The sequence below is a fragment of the Fundulus heteroclitus genome, chromosome 9 (assembly GCF_011125445.2).
Source record: "Fundulus heteroclitus isolate FHET01 chromosome 9, MU-UCD_Fhet_4.1, whole genome shotgun sequence".
NCBI lineage: Eukaryota > Metazoa > Chordata > Actinopteri > Cyprinodontiformes > Fundulidae > Fundulus > Fundulus heteroclitus.
In genome coordinates this window covers 38,452,790-38,472,430 of record NC_046369.1, presented here as the reverse complement: position 1 = coordinate 38,472,430, position 19,641 = coordinate 38,452,790, and the positions used below count along the sequence as shown (strand labels likewise).

Sequence of the window (19,641 nt, the reverse complement as noted above, 5' to 3'; positions counted from 1 at the left end):
TACCATTTTGTAGAATATTCCACTTTTACTTGTCCCCATGTTCTAGTGGGTCCCGTGGAGGCTCTGATATAAAAGAACAAAGTAAATATCAAATTATTAAAATGCAAAAATTAATACTGTAGAAAGTGATAGAAACATCTACCATGGACAGTATTTACGCATTAATTTGTCTGCTACTTTTTGCCAGCCCTCTCTCCTGGCTTTAGCAGACTTTGAGATGTTCCCTGTCGTTTTAATTAATGACTCAAATTCGGCATAACCTTCCATTAAAAGCTTGTGTTCTGCTGGGAGAAAAACTGTGGGCGTTCTTTGGCCATGCTGAACAGCCAATAGCAGCGTTGCTGATCAATATTTCTACTATCGATACATTTCCCCTTTTAAACAAACGCATGAACGCGCAGTTGTCTCAGATAACTCAATCCAGCCATACTAATTATAAACAACAGATGTGTTCGAAGAACCCAATTAGCCGGATCATGATTAGCCGGATGAAATCATCTTGGATGTCTCATTTGATCTCGGATGTTTTAAGCAACGTACGAAGAACGGACCCCTGGACTTGCTGTCATAGCAACAGGTGCGCTAAAATAAGCCTGCTCGTAAGCAAGCTTATTTCATGTAAACAGGATTAGATCGCAGCTTTATAAGCGGAGGAGATAGGGAAGTCTGTCCAGCCAGTGCACTTGGAACACCCCTTTTCTTTGTGATCTGCCTCAGTTGTACCAGTTCCTGTCCCGCTGTTCTGTTAGCAAATAAATTATCTTTTTGGCACACTGTTTGTCTGGCTAAATATTGGGTCCACACTCTGAATTGTTACAAGAATGGTAATGGCTTATTTGTGTCTGAGGTGAGGGTGGAGTCAAGAGGGAAAATGTCAGGATCCAAGGCAAGTGTTTGAGTGGAAATGATCCTCCCTACAGCATAGTTGCAGGGTGGACAGGTTTTGTTGGGGACGGAGATGGAGGTTGAAGCAAGAGCTGGAGCTCAGAGGTGGCCAACCGTTTGGAGAGGTCAGCAGGATATTTCCATGTAGTTCAAAAAGGGAATACAAGCACAATCAAGATAGGAACTCCTGGCAGATTCTTGGAAAAACTACAAAAGATGACACTCAGGCCTCTGCCAATTTGCAGCCACCTCCTCTTAAGCTACAGCAAATGAGGTGAGATTGATTGCAGGTGCACTGCACAGTGCTGCACAGCTCCGCCCTTCAGGAGACCCTGCATCTCCAGAGGAGAAAAGAAACCACATCACACACACATACACACAGACAGAGAACCCTGACACTAGCATCACATTTAATGATGAGGATGAAGAGGGAGAAGGAAAGACAGGAACTTACAGGTTTCATAATCATAATCATTTTGGGGTTTTAGAGACTCCATCTCCTCAGCTCACAGTGATTGGTGCTCAAATTCAGACATTTTGGATGTGGTATGTTTGTCTCCTTAAGAATACAGCAGCCAAAACATCACTAAGAGCTGCACCCATTTTAAAATAAATTAACTAGCAGGAAGCATTTCTGAGTCTGGAAGTGTCATATTATAGGTTTATTTTTTATGTTCAGACTAAAACAGTTATCTTAGCTAAGATTTAGCTAAGATCAATTATCATCTTTCTTTTTCTTTTTAACACTTGATCTTACACAACCCAAAACTGTACAGTATGTTCCAGATCAGTTTCACTTAAACCAAAGAACATCCATCCATCTGTCCACTCACTCATACCCACTAATCCTTGCAGGGTCGCAGAGGTCTGGTACCCATCTGCAAGGTGATTGGGCGACAGACAGGGTACCCTCTTTAAAGGCTTCCAGTTGATCAAAGGGCAAAACAGGTACACTGACAGACAACACACACACACACACACACACACACACACACACACACACACACACACACTCATACCTAACAATCAGGTTTCCATGTAAAATGGCTACAACAACTAGATGCAATGTGGTGATCTTGTGAACATTTCTTTATACTTTGTGACATTATTTTTTAAATGGGCTTGACAGCTAAGCTTTAACACGTCAATCGTGACAGCACGAAACATATTTTTCACCATGCAAATCTGGTTAACATCTAAGCTGACTGGAAGGAGTCCTACTGTTTTCTATCCCTGGCTAGTTGCATACCAGCAGCCAGTAGTACAGATGAAATTCCCTCCGCTGTCTGTCCCTCATCATGACCATTCCACCTTGTGCCAAACCTGCTTCTCGTTGACTTGTCAAACGTCACTTTTTGTGCTAATTGCGTCTGCCTTGCTTGTATTGCCCTCCTTTCAACCAAGCCTGTACACACACATAAACACACGTTAGACTTGACTGCACTCTCGATGATACACACTCACATACCTGCCATGTTCTTAAAGGGGCTGCACCGTCCTCGGCGCAGAAAACCCCTGCAAGCTGCTGATGACACGGTGGAGGCACATAAACCTTCTACACAGCGCTTAAGTCTCCATACCCATTCCATTACTACCACAAATGTACATGTGTGTTATTGGATTTTATATGGGGAACCAACACAAGATAACAGGCCATTGTCAAGTGGAAGATAAATAAAATACAAACCCGCATGGCCATATGATGCTTTTGAAGCCTCCTCCCATCTAAATGTGCTTTGCACATCAACAGAGGTGCATGCAGTGAAATTCTGGGTGGAGGCTGTAGATGGTAGGATCATTGTGTGCAGGTGCTGCTGCTGCACTAAAGAGTGAGGTGAGGACACAGGACAGCGTCTCAGGGATGTGAAAAATAGCAGGCAAAGACCTCTTTGGAGAGTACTCATGTACTCATGAGTAATCATGGTGGCCTTCTTGTGAGAAGGCTGTACAGGTTTGCTACATTCCAAATTCATTTTGATATCATGAAGGCTACTGTATGTTCAGTTTTATTCAATTGAAAAAAAAAACACTTCATTAATCCCAAAAGGAAATTAAATAAAGCATTTTTAATTGAATTGCATATACAGTACATTATATCAAAATTAATGCTGCAAAGCAAGATCAGACTCTGGTGTACAGATAATGTTTCATGTGAATAGAAAAATATAGACGTTAAAGATTTTTGTTCTGTGAGCTAACGATGCATGTGAGTCCTTTCGCATTTTATCATTCTTAAATTCAGATTCTTTGTAGTTTCACATTTTTATCTGTGTCTTCAGTTGCCATTATTTCTCCTTTTCCCTTTAACTTTTTAAAGCCGTCAATGAAAACACTTAAAGCACATCTTAGAAAAGTTTCCCATTTTTCCAGCCTTCATTGAAAAGCTTCAAAGGTTTGCTGTTTCCCATTTTGACGTGAGGCTGGGCTGTCAGAGTCAGTGCTGGTGTAATTTTTCAGTATGCTGCTGAAAACACTCCTACGGGATATTGGTTCACTGTGACTTGACAGCATTGCACGGCTGCTGCAGATTTATGGGCAGAATCTTCATGATGCAAACCCCTCCTTCCATCTCATCTCAAAGGTTCAGCACTGGATGAGATTTGGTCAGTGGGATGACCATTTCAATATAGTGACCTCAGTCATGATCCATAAATCCAGCGTACAGATTTCTGCCAAGACAGAATAAGTAATGCAATCTGTAATCCTGGAGGGATTTCACTGTTGGTTTGTCAACCTTTCTTGGTTATTTATTTATAAGTTTGCATGAATTCATGTTATTGTTAATTATTGTGCAAAGTTATCAAATCTTCATTAGCTCAAAAGTTAATGTTCTACCAAATTCATGGACACAACATTATGGGCTAATTTAGTTGAATTTTACTCATATAGTCAAGCTGTAGATGAGCACAGCTGAAATCACCTCGAAAACGTCACATCAGGCTAATTGCTTTAAAAGATGTCCAGATGTGGATAACATCAATGTCTTCTCCCGGTGGAAATAATGCCAACAACTAATGTCCTTCGAATCAAAATGGTCTAGGAATATGCAGGAAACTGCTTCAAGAATATTACAGCTATAAGGGAAGATTCCAAGCTCTGCACTAAAGTACGCCACAGACTCATTGCATTGCATTGGGGAGTGAAGGAAAATAAGAGAGACTGATTTGCTCTGTCCCCGAGAGTGTGTCGGGCGCTGACTCTGCATTTTCCTGTGCCTGGGTTATCTCTTTGGGGTAATGAATGGAGTCGGGTGGAGTTGAGATGCATGGAGAGAAGTTTTGGATCCAGCACACAAGCCTCGTCATCATATGTTTATAAAGGTGGCTGTTAAACATTGATGTACCAGCTGGTAACTGAGCTGTAATCCACCCACCCATATGTTTGAGTGTCACAGACAGACTCAAAGGAAAGCTTTTTGAGTTTCAATTTGAATTATTATTACCAACACATATTTGTATATGAACCTCATTTGAGCCAATGAACTAAAAACACATGCATTTCCATTAATAGTTGCAGTTTATTGTGTATGTAGTGTATTTTTAGTCCCTCATAAGACTAACAACTATCAACAAAATCAAATGAATATTAATGATGTCTCGTAATTTTAGTCTCTGAATGTAACAAGTAGCTAATAAAGTATTGTTGTTGTTTTTAAAGTTAATTACTTATTCACATAGTACCAGTTAGAAAATGTGCATTTATTATAAATGTTAATTTGCCTGTGTGATTTTTCTTTTCTTTTCAAAGTCCTCTTGACTATTAAAATATTAACAGTGAATTAAAAAATGACTCAGTCTTAAAATGTACAGCCAGTCACTTTGCTTCTTTAGTTTTTTTTTTTTTGTTTGTTTGTTTTTACTGAAATTTGTCACTATGACAATGTTTTACCAGTTTTCCTTGTACATCGGTAAAAGTATCACTGAACCATCTGTAGCCGGTCAGCACAATAGGAGTTTCGATATAAGAAAATAATGTGTTATGCTCCTGTGAGCATTGTTCATGAATTTGTGGTCATCAGGGAGGAGAAGATATATCCAACTCAGGACAAGAGACAAGAGACTGGGTTAACAAGCAACAGACAAGCTCAGATATTACCAATATATTTGGGGAAACCTTTTTTTTTTTTACATAGTAGAGTAAATATTTCGCAAAACACAAACTGGGTTGTAAATAATCTGCAGTCAGAATAAATCAGTCCACACACAAAACCGACTTCTGCATATTCACAATTACAATATATTTTTCAAAACTTTTAATTTATTTAAAGAATCTCTTCAACAGAACACATGCTGAAATCAAACAATTTCGTCCGTCCGTTGTCTTCCGCTTATCTGGGGTCGGGTCGCGGGGGTAGCAGCTTCAGTAGCCTATGTGGCATATGTACCCCTTTAATACCAGTTGATACATATTCTGCACATCTGAAATGCAAGGCAAGTTTATTTGCATAGCACAATTCATACACTGGGTAATCTAAAGAGACAAAGGACTTACAAAGGAACAGAGATACACAAAACATCACATACAAATACATGAGACATAATTGCATAAACAATTTAAAATGGCAAAATTTAAGTGAATAAAACACCATACTACCACAATTCAAACTTGCCCTGCTATGACTAGTTTAACTAATTGGATTATTAAAAACTGAAATTTATATCTGGGCTAAATTGAAATGGACTATCTTTATTTAATTTCGTTTTTCCTTGAAAGCAAAGACAGATTGATTTGTTGTATAATTTGGACTGAAGCAATAAAAATGGTAATTTATTGTTGCATCACACTTTTGAATCTATATTACTGTAGTGTAAAAGAAAGCAGAATTTTATGTGTTTCGCTGAACAGAATTAGAGAAATGAGGTGAATAAATAAAAACTGCAATAACTCAAAGTTGTGTTTAAAACTGTAAAAATTGTTCTGGTTTAAATTACCTTTTTATTCCCAAATTACCTTTTCATAATGCAACCTGTATTCAATTACCAGGGTATTTTAAAGATTTGATTTAAGAACTTCTCCTCACAAATTAGGAAAGCAGCAGTAAAAGAACCCCTGGTGAGTAAAGGCGGTGAAAGTGCTCATCCAGAATGTGAGGAATCTGCAGGGTTGTTTGTTTACACATGTGGTGAACATTTCTGTTTGAACCGATACAACAGGTGAATTTCTAATGCAGCATCCGGAAAATGTTTTGACAGAGACAAAGCTTTTGTCTGACAAAAATCAATGAGCGGACTGAACCAATCAGCAAAGAGCACTAGAGGTACCGTGTTGGAACACAGCTTTCTGATAATTGGTAAACTGACCTCCCACTGATTTGATGAATACCTGTGGTGTTTTTTGGGACAGAAGATCTCAAGTATTTTAAAAAAAATTAGATCACTGCCACTTCATTTGAAACTGAAGACTATGTTTATGAGACACAAAGAGATGAAGGTGAAATGCAGGGAGAGTGAAATCCAGAATCAGGGGTGGGGGGGGAGGGGGGGGGGGGTCTGTGTTTGATGCGTGGCTCATTAACTCAGTAGATGTAATCAGTGGGAGGGAGCGGGACATTTTGCCATCGACTAATGAGCAGTATGGGAAGTTTGCTAGTCAAGCCTTGCTCTATTCTCATTGACTAAACTCTGCTGTCAGCTCCAAGGCTCTGATGTAGCATAACTGAAGCGTGTGCAGATAATGATGTTTTCATATTTAGAGATAGACAGGGGTGTTGAAAGAGATACATAGGCAGTAAATGTCTGGACCTTTCAGAAAATGATGCATTCCCTCACAATGGCATCATTTTTCGTTTTGATGGTCATTTTAAAAACCCTCTAAGTTATTTGCATTTACATATGAAGCCAACTCTAGTTTAGCTTTTCTTATCACCCAGTCAGCTGACATACGGCGCTGTACAAATGCACACTTTTCCACGTGGTAATCATGTGACGATCATAAACTTAAGTGTATTGTATCGCTATTTTATAAGTAACTACTTGAGTCGATGACTATGTGTGGGTTAATCTCTGCATGAATGTAGCTGTTCGGCCATTTACTAGCACTGGTGTGGTGTGTCCTATCCTGTCTTCTCTCAGTACCGCAACTGGCCTCGGTACTGAAAACATGACAGAGGATTTTGACTTAAATGCTGGACAAAACTGCTGTGTATGGCCTAAGCTATCACAGTTATAGCACCTAAGATCCTGCATCTGTGTCTTATTTAAGTGTCTTTTAGCTGGTCGTGTTTGATACAGAGATGGCTTACTATTACCCCCTAGACCAGGACCACCACCTTGATCACCCCCAAAGGACTTACTTGGCTGCCTGTTGAAGCAGGACTCCCGGCCGAAGTAAGCAGTTCTGGTTCCCTTCCGTGCCAAAACCAACACATCTGCGAGACGGGCCGCTTCTTCTGCTGAGGAGGGGTTGTTCTTATGAATCCAGACTTCCATCCGCCATTTGGTATGTACCAGTTTAGAGTAATACCATTTGGTCTGCAGGGGCCCCCAGCAACCTTTCAACGCCTGATTGACTACATTCTGAGAGACGTCACAAACTTTTCAGCTGCCTACCTGGATGATGTTGTTATTTACAGCCACTCGTGGAAGGAGCATCTACACCATCTCCAGGAGGTGCTGCAAAGGATCAAGGCTGCCGGGCTGACTATAAACCCCTGGAAATGTGCAGTGGCACATCAGGAGGTGCAGTACCTGGGTTTTACCATCGGCTATGGCAAGATAAAGCCACAAGTTGATAAGATGGACGCTATTTGAGCCTTCCCAATCCCCACTACTAAAAGGAAGGTGATAAGCTTCTTAGGTCTTTTGGGGTGGTACAGAAAATTTGTGCCTAAATTTTCGGACAGATGTGCTGTTCTCACAAGTCTGACTAAAAAGGCAGCTTCCAACAAAGTGTGCTGGACTGAGGAGTGTGAGAAGGCTTTCAAGGATTTGGAGGAGGCCGTAGGTAAAGAGCCTGTTCTCCACAGCCCAGACTTCAGTCAGCCTTTCATCCTTCAGACGGATGCTTCTGCGGTGGGACTCGGAGCAGTCCTGATCCAGGAGAAGGAGGGCGAAAGGAGACCCGCTGTGTTTCTCAGTCGGAGGCTGTTGGATCGTGAGACGAGGTATTCTACAGTGGAGTAGGAGTGTCTGGCAGTCAAGTGGGCTGTAGACCCACTCAGATACTACCTGCTGGGATGTCACTTCACGCTGGAGACAGACCATTGTGCGCTCCAGTGGCTACATCGGATGAGGGATTCCAACAACCGTATCTCTGGCTGAGGACTGAGGCTCCGCCTCAAGGAGAAGGAGGGGGAAATGTAACGAAGACCCGGTTTGTTACTGTGAAGTAGAAGCATAGCTCTGACCTGAAATGCTTGAACATGCACATAGCACTTTGGATGGCACACTGCACTTTAAAGTTTTTACTAATTTGCACATCCCCAGGCTCCAGCCTGTAGAAATGAGAATAATGAATGTGATTTTGGTGATATCTTTTAAGTGTCAGTGTGTAGTGTATGTGGTATGTTTTAAAGGGTTTTAGAGTGGTGTAATGTATTATTTTTCTAACTTTCTTCTTGTGTCCAGGTGTCTGGCAAAAAGATTCCCCAGAGACCAGACACCTATTTGAAACCTTCCGTGCCAGACCAAGAATGCTGATTGGTGTTTTTTTTTTGGAGAAATTTTACATTAGTTTTAAAGGAACTAATGTTTGTACACCCCTAGTTGTTTTAAGTGGTTTTTACCTAGTTGGGCGTGACCCCTTTAAAAAGCCATCTTGTTCATTCATAACTGAGTTGGATTGTTGGAGTTTCTGGAATGTCACCTGCTGTTCTGCTGCTACCAGGTAAAACCTTAACCTACATGCACATACTGACTGCACTTGCACTTTTTGAATGCCCTTGCACTTTTTTTTTGGACTTTTTACTTTATTGAAAATAAAAGGACATGGAAACTGAGGACATCAAAACTGCTTGACCTCTCAATTTTTGTAAGTTGGTACCAACCTTGTTTGTTCCACCGCTCGTGTCAACCTGACTGCACTGATCCACACGGTGGGATGGTGTCGACAAATGGTTTCAGAGGTTTTTCAGAGAACGTTAGTGAACAAACCGCATTGCGAAGATCAAGGGACACAACGAGTTGTGAAGAGGTTTAAAGCAGGATTTGACTATCAAACAATACACAAAAATTTGAAAATATCATGGTGCACTATCAAGCCATCAGCTGAGAAAGGAAACTGTATGACATTACTGCAAAGCTGCCAAGAAGAGGCAATCCACATTAACGCACGGAGAAAGAAAGCATCAAGCAGAGAATCAGCGAAAAGGCTCATGGTACTGTGAGGGAGCTGTAGACATCTACCGTTTAAAGGACAACTATCTGGCCCTCATGGGATAGTGGCAACAGGAAAGCCATTGTTAAAATCTTGCCAAAAGAAATCTATTTGTGGTTTGGCACAAACCAAGCCAGGGATGTAGCACATGTGGAAGGAGGTGCTCTGGTTAGAGGAAACCTGAACCTTATGGACTATATGCAAACTACAGTGTGGTGGAAAACTAACAGTGCACACCCAGAGTCTATACATCATTTCCATGAAAAAGCATGGTGGTGGCAGAATCCCCAGAAGGGACAGGAAAGCTGGCCAGAGTCGATGGAAAGATGGATGGAGGAAAATAACGGTCACTCCTGCAGGTATACCAGTTAGAAGCTTAAAAGACTTGACATTGGGACAGAGGTCAACCTTCCAGCAGGACGGCAGCCCACACAGATACAGCCAGATACTCGTGTGTTAGAATTCTTAAGTCTAAGTCTATACCTAAATCTAATTGAGAATTTGTTTCAAGACTTGAGCATATATTTTTATGGACTCTCTTCATCCAGCCTGTTCTACAAGTGCAAATCTGGTAGAGACAGACCTGAACAAATCAGCAGCTATAACTGCTGTGAAAGGAGCTTCCACATGTACAATTTCAGGTGTACGGACTGTTCAACAAGGCACTGCAGTGTTGAATCAGCTGTCAGTCCACAATCTTTGATCGCTTTCTGAGTGTAATCTCACACATAGTAACAGCTTTGTGACAGATTTCAGCTCTCCAGAGAAGTGACAATTTAACACATTTATTCTCTAGATTGACACATGCTGTGTGCTTTGTGCTGGCTTGCTTAAAAGGACTTTGCTACTAGTTACTTTCAAGACAAGTTAGACTTACCGAAAGCAAACGTTGCTTTATGTTGCCTTTCACATGTGGAATCGGGTCTCTCATCTCTGCATTCTTTCCCAAAGTTCAGTACTCTGAGTGGTTGTTAGTATAATTAATTACATAAAGGTACTACTGCACTAGTATCGATCGATTCATCGCATTAGGGTAAATACAAAGTTTATACTAACGAAGAGTTGCAAAGTTTATTCTGGTCAATTACTTGGAACCCAGATGCGTAGCAGGCTGTCTTAGCAGCTGATCAAATCTAAAGTAATGTGATGTTGGAGCATGATTTACATAAAACAGCATTTTTTTTTGTGTTTTTTTTGTTTGTTTTTTTTGCACCCTTCAAATGTAAGGGATAAGGGTATAGGCTTACAGAAACAAAGAGGATTTTACAAACCAACGACGGCTCCCTCAAATGCCGTTTTGTCATCTAAAGCAACATGTACCTAAAAAACTGTTGGATTTCATTTGCTGTTGATAATTTAACTCCTTGTTACTTTAAGATCAGACACCAATGAATAACTGTCTACTGTAAAAGTGAAACATTGTAAAAGTCCTCAGATTAAATTCTTGACAGGCTGAAGTTGTCTTAAAATTAAAATAATAAACTAGCAGCAAGACAAGCTTTCCTGTGGATATAGACATTCTACTATTTAAAGCTACTGTGTGTGTGTATATATATAGTGTGTGATATATATATATGTATATGTAGTATATATATATATATATATATATATATATATAGATATAGATATATATATATATATCTATCTATATATATATATATATATATATATATATTTATATATATAATATAGATATATATATATAATATAGATATATAGATATAAAATTACAAACCTGTAGTCTGTTACAGATTTGAATCTGAGGAAGTAAGAAAATTACAATTGCCAAACAAATAAATTGAAAGCATATGCGGTGTAAAGATGATGGAAGCAGGCCGTGTGGTGCCTTTATTAAAGCAGAGGGTGCATCCCCATCATAAAGAACAACCATATGGGACACATTATGGGCCAACCATGTGGTGTCGTCAAAGTGACAGGACACAGTGATTTAGCGCTGCCAGAAGTGGATGGATCCACGCTTACCTTCAAAGTCATCTGTCTCCTGGCTCTGTGTGAGTCTAAAAGCCCCCAGGGACACAGTGAAGCATGTTGAGCATTCAAGTACCTCTCAATTGCTGCCTTTAATTTCCCTTCCACTGCTGGTCTGTCTCCATTAGCTGTGACATTTCTCTGAAATGTGAAGAATACACAATGTGGCAGCTTTTTTCTGTCATAGCAGCCTTCTTTCAGTGGGCATCTTAGTTCAAGTCATTTTCTCCTGCAGAGGCTCTGTTGGAAATGTGTGGTTGCATTTCACAGAGAAGACAGGGTAATGTGACTAAACAGTCAAACTGAGGTTTTTATTTTGACTTCTGTAATGCATCTTTGCTTTTTTGGCTTTACCACTGACTGATGCAGCATTATTTCCAGCCACACTCCTTCTCAAGAGATTAATTCCAGGGTTATTTTTGCCTGCAGTTTATTGCAAGACTACAGCCTGAGCCTTCATGCCATTATTAAAACCTCATTTTCATGTTAAAAGGATGAATGCATGTTTGTGTTTTTCAAAATTTAAAGCAGTTGCCTTCCAATAGGCTGAGTTTTGGTCATTAGTTTTTGATAATTAAAACTACAAATTGTTTATGAAGTATTTTACTGTAAAAATAGATGTTAAGTTAAATCCATTTATCCATCCATTCAGATTAGTGACAGACTATAACCTAGAAAAAGTCCATCACCAGGTAACAATAATCCAGGGTACTTATTCAGTATTTCTTTATTCACCTGATGGATCATAACCATAAAAGTTGAGCTTCAGAATGCAAAAAAACAAACAAACAGGAACAACAGAAAAAAAAGAAAAAAAAACATTCCGCAGTTTTTTAAAGTTACATGGCCCAAAAATAAACCCAAAACAAAGCTAAAAGTCCCAAAGGGGACTCCTTAGCGAGTAATGCCAATTTTGTTGATGATTAAAAATAATGTAAATGATTAGGGTATGTTAAAAAATATATAAAAATAGGCAGGCATTCTAAGCAAGTAGGAATGCTTGTGAGGAGGCTGGATATGGTCTGCTTTATCTAAACATTTTCAGTGGGACGAACATGGAGGGGGGGGGGGGTATTTTCCTTGAGGTTATTATTTTTCTTTTCAAATGAGTGGTTCACACAGTCATCACAACACGGACAAAGGCTCTGAGTTCAGAGAGGTGCCTCCTGCCATTTAAGGGGTCTGAACAACCAAACGTTCAATATTTCCATTGAAGGAAAACACTCTCAGATCATTATAGAGCCTCCTCCTCTGTGCCGTATTGAAAGCATTTCCGGTGGGATCTCCAACGTCAGAAGTCATCAAAACCATCCAGAATGAAAGCCACATTTCTTGTTTGAGCATGGCTACACACCAGTACAGAAAGCAAAGTCCATGAAGACGTGGCTGAGAAAATGTGTTGTGAAAGACCTGGAATGACCTGCACAGAGTTCTGACCTCAACCTGATAGAGCACCCCAGGGGTCAATTAGAGTGGTGAAAACGAGCCAGGCTTTCTCGTCCACCTCTCATTCATGCTTATAGCTAAGCATGGGATGTCCCTTAAGTCCATGTGTGTTTGAAACCAGTTGTTTAGATGACGCTGGCATATGTCTCCTAAAAATATAACTTTTAGCTACTGCTTATTATGTTAGAGTTTTTACTTATTTAGTTATGTTTCTTTCTTTTGGCTTAAAAATGTCACACCCATTACAGCATTGGTCCACAACAAGTACAGTTTATTTTTGAAGCATCGTTCACAGAGAAAACTATCAAAGCGCTGGATGAAGAACCAATAAAATAATTATTAAAATTAAGTGCAGATAAAATAGCACACAATATAACAAAATAAAAATGAGGCACCAACAGAAAGCCTGTTTATAAGGAATCATAACCTGGTATTTTACATATACTATCCTGAAAATGTCTTTAAATTCATGTTTAGTCATTTTTAGGAGAATTTTTTTTAAATAGAGCTCATTCTGACGCTTTTTCATACCCCTTTTTATTTCTCGCGAGGGTACAGCCACAGCAAAGCGAACAGAGAACCCCGGTAAAAGGTTCCACCAGGAACAGCACTTACCGAGCGCACTGCAGATGAGTCCCTGTAGGAACCGCCCCTTTCTCCAAACGCAGGCTTGATGCCATCTCTGCCTGGTATTTTCCCAAGTTAACGAAACACTGAGCAAAATGTAACGCACATACGAAGAGTTGCAGGGCAGATTCGGTCGACAAGAGGTGGGCGTGGCTTATGTTAGCGTCATTCCGCGAGTGACGTAAATCAAGGAGGAGCACCAAAATCTCACTTGGTAGAGAGCGCGCTCTTGTGGGTTTTTCTGGTTTGTACAAAGAGCAAAAAAAAATCCTGATTTTCTGGAAGGTTTTAACTGAGACTCATCACCAACACACAAGTTTTCACATGAAAATGTCAGAATTCCAGGTGATGACTCCTTTAAACATCTTAACTGTTAATGACTGGATTTAAGCAGCTCCACCTTTACTATTACATGAATGTTCTATATTGCTGAGACTTTGAATTAAAAGGCAAAAACCTTTAATTCTAATGGATTCAACAATAGAGGACTCTGCGACGAGTTCAGCTTTGTGACCCACATGTAGAATCACTCCAAATACTGTGTGTGTGATGGATCACGAACGTTACTTTCTGTTGTGAGCGACGTGCATATGTAACAGTCATGTGTTGACAGGTTTTAAGGCAGAATCCTTTAAGCCCAAGTTGAACTACAAGTAATGTGTTCCAGGTGGACCTGGTAGATATAGACTTAATTGGTGTCATGTTTTATTCTCCCGCAAATGCTAATTTTCTATATTGCCTTTTTCTTGGCATTCGTGCCATGGGTTTGCTGACAATATAACTGAAATATTTTTTTGTAAATATCTCTTTTGATCAAACTTTCTTTTATCTTTTGTAGGCATTGCAGCTTTAATGACGCAGCAAAAGCTGGAAGTGAAACTGGCTTCCAGTCCACCAAATACTGAAATAAGACAGTAGTGAGAAAACCGAAAGCTGAAATATTTTTTTCAATCATGTTCATCATATTGAATGGAGAATTCTAAATTGGAGGGGTCTTGAATTTGATAATAAGATTATCCATACATGGAAATAACGTAACCAGTTTAGGAATTAAATTATGTAATAAAAAATGGGAGAAATAAGATTTCCTCCCAGCACCACTCTCTGATTTGCGTTTTTTTTTTTCGTACACACACAAAATCCATTGTGATATAACATGTTCTCATGAACTTAGACCATTAGATTATATTTTGCTTTTGTTTTTTTGTGGTAAAACAATGTGTCATTTGTCGACTTTCTCTCCTCTCCTGAAATGCTGATTTGGCAACACGGTGACTGGCTCCATCCTGTCAGAAGTGAACTGTGTCATCTTTAGACCCTTTTTGACATTGTAAAAAATAGCTGGAGACAAGTAGAAGAATATATTAAGGGTCTGTCATCAGAACAGATTAACAGTCAGGTGGTCTGTCAACATTGCCAGCGTATGTTTGCGGTTGTATTTGCATATGTTTGGCTTCATTGGTTTGATGGCAGTGGTGCATTCAGCTTTAATCTGTCCATTTTGATCCTCGTCCACCACAGAGCTGCACAGTCTATTCATTTCTGGTACATGTCATGTACATGCACTCTTCCTAGTGAATGCACCTGCATTACAGCGAGACGAGGCAACCAACTCTCGCCCTGATATCTGGGCCACACAGTCACCAGCTTTTTGTGCAGCTAATGCTCCCAAAGGGCTGATATGGACAACCAACAGGTGACAGGGATTCACCAGAAAGCAGCAGCTGAAGCATCAGACAAACAGAGACTGCATGTCAGAGTCAAAGATGTTTCTTGAATTCAGTTCATTATTGTTTTCAGAATCCCATAGGGAAATTAGACTTTACAGTAAGTCATTATCAGAATCCATTTTAATCACCAAGTTGCTTCATCTACCAAGGAATTGGACTTTGGTTCCACTTTGCTCTAAATGATTACATTTTAAGTACAATATACAACAAATGTGAAATCTTGTAAATATGAATATATGTATTTTCAACAAAAGAGGAAGAAATGGCCGGATTGGTGCAAATTAAGCATGGTATCAATCTGGATACTTTGACTGTCATGTGTTCCTCTGTCTCTGTGGCGCCAAACTGAAAGTAAAAGTCTAAATAGTTTGTTTGCAGGATTATGAATACAGGACAGACTGAAGGATTGTGGTGTGCAGGAAATACATTCTCCGCTGGGCCTTCTTCCAAATATTGTGTAAGTGTAAGGACCATCTCAGGTCCCTGGAAAGAAAGGGTGAACCCAGGGAAAGCCCCAGGGAAACAAGGCAGAAAGATGAGGAATGGGAATGTCCCCTTGCTGGGTATGAATTAAAACCACATCAGTATGAAAAATCTTAAAGTCAAAAGTTTTTTCTTTTAATTCTTTTTTCTTTTGTTTCACAGTTTGGTATTTGTAACCACTGAGAAACAGAATACTAATTAGAGACATCAACATAATCAAAAAACTATTAGACTATCGTATGTATGATCTTCATTTACCATTTAACACTGCACAATTAGGGAATAAATAAGCAGGGTTCCCAATTTACGGTTAAGTGTTTGTGTTAAAGGCTTTAAGGCTGTAAATTACATGAAAACAATCCTATTAAGCTCAGGCCAAATGAAAAACAATTTGTTTGGGTTTTCACCTTTAAAATACTGATAATGGCTCTGAAATGATTAATGTTTGCAATTTAGTGGCTGCACTGAGCAGAATGGCCTGCTGTTCTACATGGGATGAGAACTGGGGGAGTGAAAGAAAATAAATAAATAAATGAAACGGTGCTAAATTAGAAATTTCCACTGAGGGGAGAGAGCTGTGCATCCGAGAGCTGAAAGCAATTAATGGAATCATGAGACTGTCTCTGTGGCTTCTTTAAACTCTGATTAAATGTTCTGATTGCTAGAAAAATAAGGTTCTCACAGAAACATATGTAGGTTGAGCAAAATAATCTGTTGGTAAAGACATCATCTTTGGAGGCACAGGTGTTGTAGACAAGAATGCTGAGAAAGATCAAAGGGTGGCATTTCACAGATGCTCCAAACTTCTGTCAGGCTTCTCTCGGCTCCGCAGATATCTCCAGGATTGCTAGTATCTGGCAGCAGTCTCTAAACAGGCATAACAGGAGAGTTAATACATGTGATTCATGTGATCACAAACGACTTGAATGAGTGAGGAAAGGTGACATGGAGAAGTACAGTACTGAAAGGATACAACTATGCATTACAGATTAAAGACCCCCCCCCCCCAAACACACACACACACACACACAATTTTCTCAGCCACTTCCACTAGATCTGACTTCCTTCGTTTGAAATTATTTTACTTACAGTAAAACATGATGATAACGATGCATAATGATGCAACTGATTTGCTTATATTTATTTACCAGTCCAGGGTGGACATCCAATCTGCCACTGTATCCATCTTATCAGGCAGATGAATACAAACCTTAAACTCTCTTTTGAAAATGGACAGAGGTAATATCTCTTCATAGCGCATTATCACCAATGGTTAAAAAACTTTCACTTTTGTTTTGTTTCCAATGAATAAAGTAGCATAGGAATAGAACAGAACTACCCTTTATTGTCTGCATGCCTCCATTTTAAAAGGCAAATGGAGGCTTGCAGATTAATAGAAGTAAGCATAGCCAGTGCCTGAGTAGATTAATTAAACAATATGACTACAAGAAAAATGGTCTGAGATATATATATATATATATATATATATATATATATATATATATATATATATGTGTGTGTGTGTGTGTGTGTGTGTACATTAACGCTATTGAAAAATGCTGAGGTAAAGTTCTGGTTCGGTTCACCTTCCTTTCTCCACTGTGGCACCATGAGAAACTTTACCGAAAAGCACAGTTTAGTGATAGCTGAGAGTCATCTCACCGTTTTATGCTACATATCTTAGTTGATTTATTTCAATGTTTCCATGCTTTCACACAAGGAAAGTGTTTTTGAGGTTCTGACTTAAATTACATCCAGCCTGATGCCTCCATTTAACTTAAATAATCAGACACTTCTACAGCCATGACTTCCTCTGGGCATTACCAATTGTGTGAAATTATTTATTTATTAAAAATAAAATAAACATATTCATGCTATTCTGCCATTTAGCAAATTAAATAATTTTGCCATCCACAAGACAAATGCAGAATTTCATCTCAGATTAGTGAGTGAGATATTTACATACACTGCTTTATGCAGTGTATGTAAATATCAGGTTTCAACTATAAATTTAACCAGAGGTGTTAAGCGAATAAGTAAAAAGTTCTGTTACCTTACATAAGTAAATTTTTCTTGGTTATTTCTTCTTTAGTGGAGTAATTATTTTTTAGCCTACTTTTTCCTTTTACTTCTTACATTTTCAATCTATTATCTGTACTTTCCCCTCCTTACATTTTGAATCTCATTACTTCTGTTTTATTTCACCTTGTTAAAACATTCAGATAAATAGCACTACCTGAACAGAGTGATTTGAATTGTGTTTGGAGGCAGTTCTGCACCAAGTTGTTTGCCAGACGCCCCAACAAAAACTTAACAACAAAATGTAGAACAGTATTGCATTTTTAGGATTTTTTTGTTTTTGTTTTCCTTTTCTCATTTTTGATTAACTGCTAGAATTAATCATTAATTTTGAAAACACTGTATACTGTATACAGACAACCATACAATGGAAATTGTTATAAGAGGGTTATCTTCATGTCCAGATTTGTTATCTTACATCTGTTGCCCTCATCGATTCATGTAGCTACACTTGGATGTTCATTTACATTCCAATAATAACAAGTAAAAGGTAATTGATAGTGTCTGAAGTCTCTGAAGTTTGACTTTTTGCACCAATACTTATAAACAACCAGACATCAGATTTTCTGCTCCATAAAACTCATGTTGATGCTCAGTATTGCATCTATATGGACCTTTAATACATTTGCATTGTACTAAATGGTTTGTTTTCAATGGACATATATTAGGGTGAAACAGCCAATGCCATTTTTTTCAATATTCACATGATAATATGCAATTATAGTATGGGGGGGGGGGTTGCTACTTCTACTTTAATACCTTAAGTATTTTTATATCTGGTGCTTTTATATTTTTAGTTGAGTAAAAGCTTTTGAGGTAGTACTTCTGCTTCTACATAAGTATTTTAAACCCTAGTATCTATACTTCTACTTGAGTAATAGATGTTAATACTTTTGACACCTCTGAATTTAACATATTATACACTTCCTAAAATAATCAGCCTGATATACTTTCTAGTTAAAATACAGAACAGGTAACCAAGTGTTAAATCTGTCTTTTTTACACTAACAGCCTGAATAATTGCAATTAAGAAAGTTAATTAGTGAATAGGAAATTACAGTTTGTTTTGGCTCTAACACAACTGAACCAACTTGACTGGCATTTTCATATTATTCTTGCCTCCTCAATCAGAAACAGTTGTGAATGTCCATGAGTCCATTTAAACATCTTGCCTTTCTGTTCATAGTTTTATAAAAAGCTTTTGAAAGGTTTATCCTTTTAATTCACCACAATTTAAAGTACAAGCCTTCCCCCAGTTCCCTGTTCCCAAGTCTGAGCTTTCTGTTCATATGGATGTGCAGACCAGTGATTTGACCTTTTCAGTGACTACTACTGCTGATGGAATAGCCTTGGCTGTCAGCGCTCCCATTAACCTGCAGTCCCTGCCTTCACAGGGCCATGACTCTGTTATGTCAAGATAAAGTAAAAGATCATTTCAAATCTCACTCTGCTTTTAATCAAACCAGCATGTGGGGTTCACATAGTGAGTACTGGGATGTATGCAGAGATTAGAGAAGAGGGAGGATGGAATGAGCAGAGGTCATTGCAGAAGATGTGAATGAAGGCAGCAAGGGAGAAGAGTGGAAGCATCTTAGCTGCCACGTTAATATGCTCAGTGAGCCATTCATGGAGGCATGAGACAGAGGTATAAGCCAAGTGACATTTTCATTAATATGTTGTCAAGCAGATCTTCTCTTCACCAGTGAGCTAGAAATAAAGCCAGATATTTTTCTCCTCACACATTTAAAATGAAATTCTCAGCATGGCACTCTGGGACACAAGGATTAGGAGGTGAAATAGGTTATGTCAGGAGAACTAGTGTTAGATCAATATGGATTTCTCTGTTGCAATACAGTTATGAAAGCAGAAAGTATTTGTGACTTTCAATACATTCACAGATAAAAAAGTACATCTTTGCTAAAAAAAAAAGTAGCTGGGAGGTGCTGTGAATTAAATACATTTCATTATTGATTGGCAGCAAATGTGACCATCATTATCATAGCAGTTTTTTTTTTTTTTGTTTTTTTTTTGCATTAACTTGTGTTAACACACGTTTATGTCAACACTAGACCAAAAAGGAAAGGCATCA

The 19,641-nt window shown here is 38.8% G+C and overlaps 1 protein-coding gene across 1 annotated transcript in view; it reads left to right on the top strand.

Moving 5' to 3' along the window:
- The first annotated feature begins 1,754 nt into the window (after positions 1-1,754).
- LOC118564256 (inactive N-acetylated-alpha-linked acidic dipeptidase-like protein 2) overlaps positions 1,755-19,641 on the top strand; it is a 194,228-nt gene continuing 176,341 nt past the window's right edge. The window contains exon 1 of the mRNA XM_036141686.1: positions 1,755-1,833. The gene's annotated coding sequence lies outside the window, so the exon portion shown is untranslated. The remainder of the gene's footprint in view (positions 1,834-19,641) is intronic.